This window comes from Papaver somniferum, chromosome 9 (assembly GCF_003573695.1).
Source record: "Papaver somniferum cultivar HN1 chromosome 9, ASM357369v1, whole genome shotgun sequence".
In the NCBI taxonomy this organism is placed as follows: Eukaryota; Viridiplantae; Streptophyta; class Magnoliopsida; order Ranunculales; family Papaveraceae; genus Papaver; species Papaver somniferum.
This window is the reverse complement of record NC_039366.1, coordinates 161081570-161091639: the sequence shown is the minus strand read 5'-3', so window position 1 is coordinate 161091639 and position 10070 is coordinate 161081570.

The window sequence follows — 10070 nt, the reverse complement described above, 5'->3', positions numbered from 1 at the left end:
AAAAAAAACCTAAAAATTCTACCTAAGCACAAATCCGCGTCGGGGCGCCAAAATGATTGTTTTTTTTTTTTTGATGTTGTAGTAATGAGGTTCAAACTCTCGGACTTGTGAAGATTAAATTTAAAGATTTAATAAAATTATATACATAAATATTAACAAAGTGGGCGAGAGGTAACCAAGACACTAGATTCCACTATGACGCAAAATTGAATGATACATATTTCAAAACTCTAATTATCTTTTAAGACTCTTATTTCTTAATTCACAAATAATCTGGAAAATTCTCAAAAATTAATTGTATCCCCTAAGCATAGATTATCTAAACAAAGCATAACCTATCTAATTGAATCACAACTAATGAAGAAAATTTTTGCAAACAATTAAAAACTCTGCAAAAGCAGTGATTGAGTGAATTATAAATTATAAATTAGAGAGAATAAATAATTACCAATTATTCATGCGTAAATAGCTTCCTCATTGCCTTGGTTGTGAGAGAATTAACCGCTCATCATGTTGGAAAACCTCTCAAAGAATTTCATTGATGCTCAAAAATGGTTTACAAATGATGAGAATATGAGAAATACAATAAAACCGGGTTTGTAACAGTTATAAGTGTTACAAACCAGCTGTTACAGAAAACGACAGACAGAAAGTGTTGTAAACACTGTGCTGCGACCCTCGCCTCTGTGTCGCTGACACTGTTGAAAAACGATTGTCTTTGGGAGTCTGTTCTTCGCGTTCTTCAGCATCAGCAGCAGCAGAAAACAACAGCAGGAAGCTTGTCGTTCCTCTTGATTTCTCACTCCTCAGCCCTTCTAAAGCCCCCCAAACTCTCGACCCCCTCTCTAGGACTCCCAGGGAATCTATTTAAGGAAAAAACATGCGTTGAATCTCCTCCATTAATCCCAAATAATCTTATTTTACTCGGGATATTTTCTTTCTTTTTTTATCAATGATTTTGATTTTTACGCATCTGCAGCTGGATTAAATTCCTTATAAATCCTCTTCACGTTCCAAAGTGTTGATTAAGGCTTCCAAACATGTGCAGTAAACGTTTAGATTCACCACAACTCGTGTAAGCTCATGTTTTTCCTCCAACTACCTGTTTGGATTAAACCAAGTTATCCAGACAAATTTGATCGAAACAAACACCCATACTAGCTTTGTTAGGACATATCACAACTACTCATGAAGTTTCAGCGATTGAATCACACAAAAACTCCTCCAAAATCCGATCGAAAACTCTGCCGTTGTTGCTGCCATTTTTCCCGCCTTTTTTCATTTTTGAATTTTGGGAAGAAGATGTCCTCCCCTTAATCCTGTACGGGTGTCCCTTTAGCACTTTCCCTGGGGTGCCTTTAACACATTTCGGGGGTGTAAAACACCACTTTTCGAGCCAATTTCGCCGCAAGAGCTTATTTTTCCAAAAACATCTACAAAAACATAAAACACCATAATAAGTATGAAATCGAGTACTAACAATACAGAACATTGAGGAAAAATTAGACACAAAAATGTGTCTATCACGCGGCCCCCTAAACCCTAAAGTCGCGTCAATGGCAGTTTGAAACTGCCGCAAACGATCACGACCATCCAACTTCGCCAGCCTAGTTGGATGGTATAGACTTATTTTTAGGAAACAAGCAAAGAAACATTGTGAAGACCGGCCATCCTTCTTCCACACAAGGCGATCGACCAAGTGATGACTCAACCGAAGGGTCCACAAACGATCACCCAAAGGTGGTCGATCATGCCTCCTTTAAGACGCTTATTCGCGACTTATTTAATCAAGCTCAAAAACAATGATGCTTCATACACATCGATTAGTTTGAGCTTCTTAAATGCGATGCTTCACATGCATCGAATACATACAATGTTTTATATTGGCCTCATAAACAACTTAGTTGTTTCACCTAATGGCACCATGCTATACTCCGCGGCGGTTCCCACGACTTGACCCACTTATTCGAGACATCAAACATGTCACAAACTGGGGGATGCTTACTGGGTTATTGGTCTGGCGATTTACAACATTGCGGCGTGCAACACGCCCATTACGAGAACGTGTTAGGGAAGGACGGGCGGTTAGTAATAATGGAGTAGTGGGTGAAGGTGTGATCACGTAATGATCACCACCTCTTACACAAATCCATTACTCCACTACTTAACTTCCTCCACTTCCTATGAGATCAGGGTTGCGCTCAAATGACTTGTATAAATAGATTTTCAATCTATTTCGAAAAGACATAACACAAGTGTTATCAACAAAAGTAGCCAGAAACCATTTTCTGATACGCAAGTCATAAACAGCCACACCTTCATAGTTCAACATTCTGATCTCAAACACCTTCTCCGCTTCCCTCCCTAAGATCAACCCTTCTCCTTCACCTTGTGACCGAATTGAATCCGGAACGGCCATTTCTTGGTTTAGGCCAGAGTCTTACAGATTGATTTCTCGAACCTAAAAGCATTCTCGTGCAGTGCATTTTTTTAGGGTTTAGATTCGTTTCTCATTCAACACACCCCAAATTACCAAAAAACAACAGAATCAGTTTTTACCCATAAACAAGGAGAATCGACTCTAGTCGCAACTAGTATCACAAATGAGGTGTGGGGATTAGATTTTCCTGTTGCTAGAGTTCTCCCATATATAGTCTTCAAATCAGGGTTTGATAACTTCGAGACAAAACAATCAATATTCACCATTAGATGAAAACCTAATTTAAGATTCAAGCTAAGTTTGCTTAAAACCAAAGCAATATCTCTCCACCGTTAGATGGTCTTAGCTTGTTACACACAAGTGAAATATACCTTCATTTAGATATGGGTAACCGTACCTAAACGTGTATATTGAGTTGGCTCAATAACAGTTAACCGAAGTTAGCCATATGAACACTTTTGTATTAACCACATTCATCTTAACACTTCTAGATCAAATGATAATCAAATGAATCAAATTGTGTTACTCATAGAGTTGTTCAATTGTTTATATTCTCATAGAAGTATACAAGACACAATTGAAACAAAATCAGATTGATTCAAAATAATCAGTTCATGAACACTTTAGCCACGGTTTGCAAAGATTTCATTACCGACTTAAGAAATTAAACCAACTCAGTTTGCAAACGGGTACGCAAACTAGAGTTCCGGACTTTGATCTTTTCCGACAGTTCGCAAACGGATACGCATAATTTCGTTCCAGACCGAACTCTGGTGAAACAGTTTGCAAACGGGTATGCAAACTTGGTTCTCGGACTTTAACAGTTAAAACCGTTCGCATACGGGTATGCATACTTGGTTCCTGGACCTGAATCATTCTTACAACATTTTACATACGTGTATGCATACTGTGCAATATCCATACAATGGTTAATTGTTATAAACTCCCATTTCAATCACTGAAACATCCTTAGAAGACGACAATAGCTGTCTCACACAAACTATTAGCTCATAAGTAATTTTCAAGTGATTGAATGATCAATACGAAACATTCTGATTCTACATCAAATGTGCGTTTCACACAAATCATGTAAATGTTACAAGGCAATTTTCACATGATCATATTTTGACTCATTGTTTAGTTTCCAACAAATAAATTTTTTCCAACTAAACTCGTCAAGAATAATGATAAACATGGTTAAAGCAAAAAGCTTTCCAACACATATTTCAAGAATGATATAAGCGAGTTAAACTCAACTCGAAATATCAAATGTTTATAATGTAAAAGTATATATAGCTATATGACTTAGTATCCACATACCTTTTGTTGATGAAGTTCCTCCAATCTCCCCTTAGTAGATCTTCGTCTTCAATCAATGAACGTCATTAAGTCTAAAGCTCAACTACACATTCTATCCTAATCAGAGACATATCTATAAGTAGACTAGAAATCAAGACTTATAGTTCTTACACCTAAACTTGACAAACAAGCTTGAGATAGCAACGCTTGTGAGTTCGACCAAGTAGTGCTCTAACAATCTCCCCTTTTTTCAATTTTAGTGAAAAAACTATCAATACATATGGATTACAAAATAAATAAAATTTGTAGCTTCTCATCCAAATGCTTGATTTCCTTGGTTCTTCAAAATTCCTTGAATTCTTCGCCGCTCCAAGTAATCCAGTGATTCTGAACGTGTTCAATTCATCACATAGTTGTTGAAGATCCATAACCATAACAATAAGAAAACAGATGTTCTCAATTATTGTTATACAATGTCATAGTATTATTACACAACATCAAATTTCAATTGTATCACAACTTTGACAATAATACTACGGTGATATGTATCACTCCCCCTTAGTCAATACTTCATCTCGCAATAAATCCCCCCCTCCCACACACACACACATAATGATCGGTAAACCATATGTATGTAATGTGAACTACAAAATAATTCCCCCCATTTTTGTCAATATAAATTGGCAAAAGTACGAAAATTGAAGGGATCATAATGAAATTCTCATAGAGATACTTCATGACTAAAAGAGAACATATCAACTTGGTTTCGATGATTTCACAAAGTCGAAACTTAGTATATTCATCAAGGAGTTTATAAAGATACAAGAAAACTCCTACATAAAGATTTGGAAATTAAGTACAAGTTCAATTAATAACTTTCCCTCATAAAATGTCATTCCCGAAAGAAAAACAAGAGCGACCTTACTTTTATAATAAAAGCATAATTTCTTTGGATATTAACAAATCACGTGAAACATGAATTATCCAGTAAACTCGTACAAATTAACCACAAGAGAACCTTAATGATTAATTTAATCGGAAACGCTCAACATAAGAAAACTTACGGAGCCATACAATGCTTTCACATAGAAGTGGATCAGGGAAAGGTCATTACTGCAGAATATACAAAAGTTCATTATATCTTTTATCAATATTTGCATAATGACATAATAGACTTAACTTTTGACATATATGAGACAATCATAGTTCACAGACGTAAACACACATATTCCATAACATTTTTGCAATATATAAACCAATAAAGATTAATTCTGCAAAATCATCTTCCAAATAACTTAGAATTTAAATAAATAAATCTAAAACATTGCAAGATGAAAATCATTGGAAATAGCTATGTGTAATCACAATATATGTTATTCCAAACCCTAGTTATCCTTCTTAAAACACAAGAATGAATTCTCATAAGAATTTTCCTAGACATAATAAGAAAAAACTTAAGAAGAACAAAACTGAAGGACTTTAGACATAATCATCAATCAGAGATCAAACATAACCAAGTTCATCAGTTGCTTTCTTCAGTTCAGTCTTCTGAAACTCAAGATTCTTTGTTGCAATTTCAAGTTGTTCACGTACAACCCCAAAATCTCGAAGAAGATTTCCAACCAATTGAGATGAAATCTGGACTGGAAGATTGTTTTCATGATCTTCCGCATGATAGCAGGTTATGAAAGTAGGGTTCTCATGAAACTCGATAACTTTGCCAACTTCAACTTTGTCTTCCTTTTTGCATCCATCCATTGTGCACTCCATGAAACCACAAGAGAATTTTTGACGGTACGGAACGAGCATATATCAGGAGAAAAAAAATCTTTGATATATAAAGAATCTTTGATATATATATATGTGTGTATTTTTCACAGGGACACCCTAGAGTCAAACGTTTATCTTTCCAAACTTGACAGTATTGGAATCGTACATTTGGTCATGAAGCAGATGCACGGACGTTCGTGGTCATAAACCAAAATTCATAACCAAGGAAATGATGGAGCCTATTTTAAAAGCATGTTTTGACAGAAAATCAACAACAATTTCTAAACTTTCGACAGAATAGCTCACCCTAAAGAAATTTAGAGCATGTTAGAGCATAGCTCGGTTGAACCCACCAAGCGTTGGTATGTCAAGTTTGGTTGTCATATTTTAGTGAATCAAAACTCATGTTAAGAGTCGCTTGATTATGTTCAAGAGTAAACTTCGTATAGGTTAGCTTGAAAGTATTAGGATATGAGACTTTACAAGTATTGCGAAGACTTGAAGATGTGAAGAAGCAAGGAGCTACAACGACAACAATCATCCTTCCACTTGAGGTTAGTGATATTTGACTTGAACTGTTTCATTCCCTAACATATCTTTCAAGTCATGCATATTGAAAAAAAAACAGCGAAGCATATTTGAACTCTAGATAGACATAGTATTAAGGAATACAATACGAGGTTTATTGCTTAACCATTAAACTTTGTAGATAAGACAATGCCATAATCATTTGAATGCAATTGTGATTATGTATGGGTATGAGGTGAGGATTTCATCCTAGGGAACAATGTTTTACATGTGTTCTAAGGAAGTAAGTTCATAAACTTGTTTGTGAATCGAAAAGGAAATCGCCAGCCGTTATTTGTTTTGTTATTCATTGCATATCTTATGAACAACCAATATGTGTGATTGAGTATAACCGTTCACGACTTGTCGTGTTCTTGGTAGAACTGTTCACAAAGGCCTGACTTATGTATTGGTATGACTTTTATTAGTGAAACCGATCTTAAGTAATCACCTGAGGTCTGACCAAATATGGGAAAGGGGAACCGATCCTAGTAAGAGGTGCAGTACATCACAAAGGGAAACTGATCCTTGTATGAGGTGCAACAAGGTTTATAGCAGAAAGGGGAACCGATCCTATGAACACGTGCAACGCGTTTTTAGGAAAAGGGGAACCAATCTTATGGACATGTGCAACAAATATAAGTTAGATACCATATATATGTGGGGAACCGATCCTAGTACCTAGTCAACCTAATTTTGGAAAGCTAGTGTGATTATGCACAGTGCTCACATGGAAGGTAGAACCGAAACTTGTTTTGGTAGATCGTTAAACCCATGATTGTGATTGAATGTTATTTGATCAATCACATAGTTCTTGAAAGTCAGATGAACCAATTCTAAACTTGTTTGGAAGTGTGGCAAATCGGTTCAAGGTTGTAAGTGTGAAAGAGAACTTAAAAAGTTAAGATGTCGACATACTTTGAACACGTGCTATGAATGTTTATTTCTTTAATTGTTCAAAGTTATTCCTTAATATCTAAGGGAAGAGAATCCCAGGATCGAAACATAAATAAGTTAAGAATCTTTTAATTAAGATATTTAACTTCATTTTTTAGGGAAATAAGAATTAGTAATGTGCATTTACTAATTAGAGATTTTCCGAGAGATTTCGATCATTATTTTTGGACAGAGCATTTCTAGGAATTATGGAAACCGAATTTGTGCTTTAATGAATATCTTGAGAATATTTTCGATTTTGAAAATTCCTTGATGTCCAAACTTCCTTGTCTATAAATACTTGAAGTTTGCTTTTCTTGCAAACTAATCCTTTGTAACAACAGACTTCCTCTTTGTTGTGTTGTTAATGGTGTAGCCGCCTATTCGGAGAGGAGAGTAACATAATTAGGCGAAATCTCTTACGGACGCTCAGTTTAAAGTATTCTTTGGGATTGAGAAGCTATAGCGTGTACCGTTGGTGGGAAACTAGATAATTGCGGTTTATCTTTTGTTTTCTTTGATTTGATTGACTATCGGCGGTTGAACTTTGATTGCACCTAGTTTGTTTATGCTTGAGAATCTTCTCTTCTGATATAAGATCCACTCAAACTAGTTCAGAGTTTCGACATGGATCTTTAGACTGTTGTTAGTTCTAAAGACGATCTTGTGATAATCCATTGTTAATAGACTCTGTTCTGTGCGTGATTGATCACAAGAGATTCAAGTGATTGTGTGCAGGTTTTTATTGAAGATGTAAGAATATTTGAAGACGAAGAAGATATTGAAGATTTCTGGTTTGTGGGTTCATAATATTTGGTGTGCACGATACTTTTTTCGGTAAAAGAGGATCCAATTAATAATTGGTTTATCTATGTGATAGATTGGATTGATTAATTTAGTAGATCGGCATCAACATAATTCTTTGGATTAATAGTGTTGTTGGCTTAATCTTAAACGATTACTTCGGTAATTGAACATAAGATAGATCTAAGAACCTGACGAAGGAGTTTATGTTAAGATAAACGGAAGATCCTTTGTACGACTCATATCACTTGGTTGAATAGAGTTGATACCAAACAGATTTGTTGTTCCTTTACTGTTTGGAATACGAACCAAAGGAATTGTTCCAAGTACGTGACTAAGGTCGGAGGCGTGGGAATACATACGGAACTAGGTGAACTATAGGTTTAGTTTCTTGGTCTCAACTATACGAAGTTAGGTGTAATTTTGTGTAGCGGCTTAATCCTGAGAGTATTCAATTCTGGACAAGGTCCCGGGGTTTTTCTGCATTTGCGGTTTCTTCGTTAACAAAATCTTGCTGTGTCATTTACTTTATATTTCTGCATTATAAATGTTCTATTATAATTAAAGTAAATTACACAAACGTTAATTCTTATTTACTTGATAAGTGAATCCTATTGTGTTTGGTTAAGTCCGAACCTTTTTATCAAGTAACATACTTCGTTGTTGTATTGTCTCGATCTCGTATCCATAGACGATCACACGAAGTGTGAACCGATTAGTTGTATTGTCTCGACTCAGTCCATAGACAATCGCTTTCGGAGAAAGGACTTATAGGTAGGAAAAGTTTTAGTTTGAGGTATATTTGGGTACCCTCGCCTTTTCAATTGGTATCAGAGCAGTCAAACACGAAAAGATCTAACAATCTGTGTTTGGTGCGATCCAACCTATAAGAATTGAATCTAATGTCTGATTCATTTAACGTTGAGCAAGAAGATGATATACTTCTTAAAAGATGTTTGTTTTCAAAACCTGATAAACAACTCAACACTGTTAGTTCTCCAGTGGAACACAACTCAGGAAATATTAACCATGATGTGTTAATGAGAAAACAAATTGTTGTGGCAAACAAGTCAGATTCAGATGACAATGATGAGATTAAATTCTTCATAAAGCTTGCTGAAAAATATAATCTAAAGGATAATATCTATTATCCATTTGCCGAAAATATCGTCAGAGAATTCTTGATTCATGAAGCTGCTAATCCAAAGGACTTGATCTTGCTCAAGCCAAAAGAGTTATATTAGTTAAAACAAGGATATGTGATTCTAACCTCCAAAATCTCTTAACTAATATACAACATTGTGATTCAAATTGTCTAACCACTCAGAGGAATCATGATGGATGCATTTCTAGGGATAATCTAATGACTAGTACCCGGTAAAGACCAATTATCATCCATTCTCACAATGATTATCTCTCAGACAGAAGTAATGATCAACTCTTGCACAAAAAAAAAATGATTTCATATCATGTTGTTTTGTTGTTGATCAACTGTCTAAGATTGAATCCAGGAAACAATCTCATCATATGATGACATCATATTCCAAGAAATTCCTGGGTCAATATAAGAGTTCTGATTATTTCACAACTCAAAAAACTTCAAGTCACGATTATGTTTTTGATCACTCAGTTAAAACAGATCACTCCAATTGTGACATTGTGAAAGAATTTTATACTTGGAAGAATCCCAAAAGGATAGATATTCAAACATATCATGATGGACCATGTTCCATAAATTCTGAGCTATCACTAGATCACACCAACAACTGATGTTGGACTTTGGAATTTCCCTAGAAGTGCTCAATCCAAATAAAAAGGGAAATTCTTAAAAGGAGCACAAGAATTTGACGAATGGTGATGTGTACTCCTGAATATCTAAAGTATCATTATCATACTTGGAATATCTTTCTATTTTTGGGAAGTCCTTGTCAAAAGTTTTTTGAAAAATATTTTCAGAACTTCTAGGTCATACCGTTTCGGAAAAACTCTTATGTTGTTTCCAAAAATGTATATTTTCACAAATAAAATACCGTGATTAGGTATTTATTGCTTGGAAACCAAGTTTGAATGTTTATATAATGTCGTCTTTTGGACCGATACTTTTCTATGTTTTGTCTGTGGTCAAAGATGGGTGAAAATACTATTGACATTGAATCTCATCTTCGAAAACTAGAAACCTTTCCAGTTGAGTTCAAGTGCTATTTCTCAAGCGACCATAAAAAGAATCATATTTCTTTTGAGCTTATGCTTATGT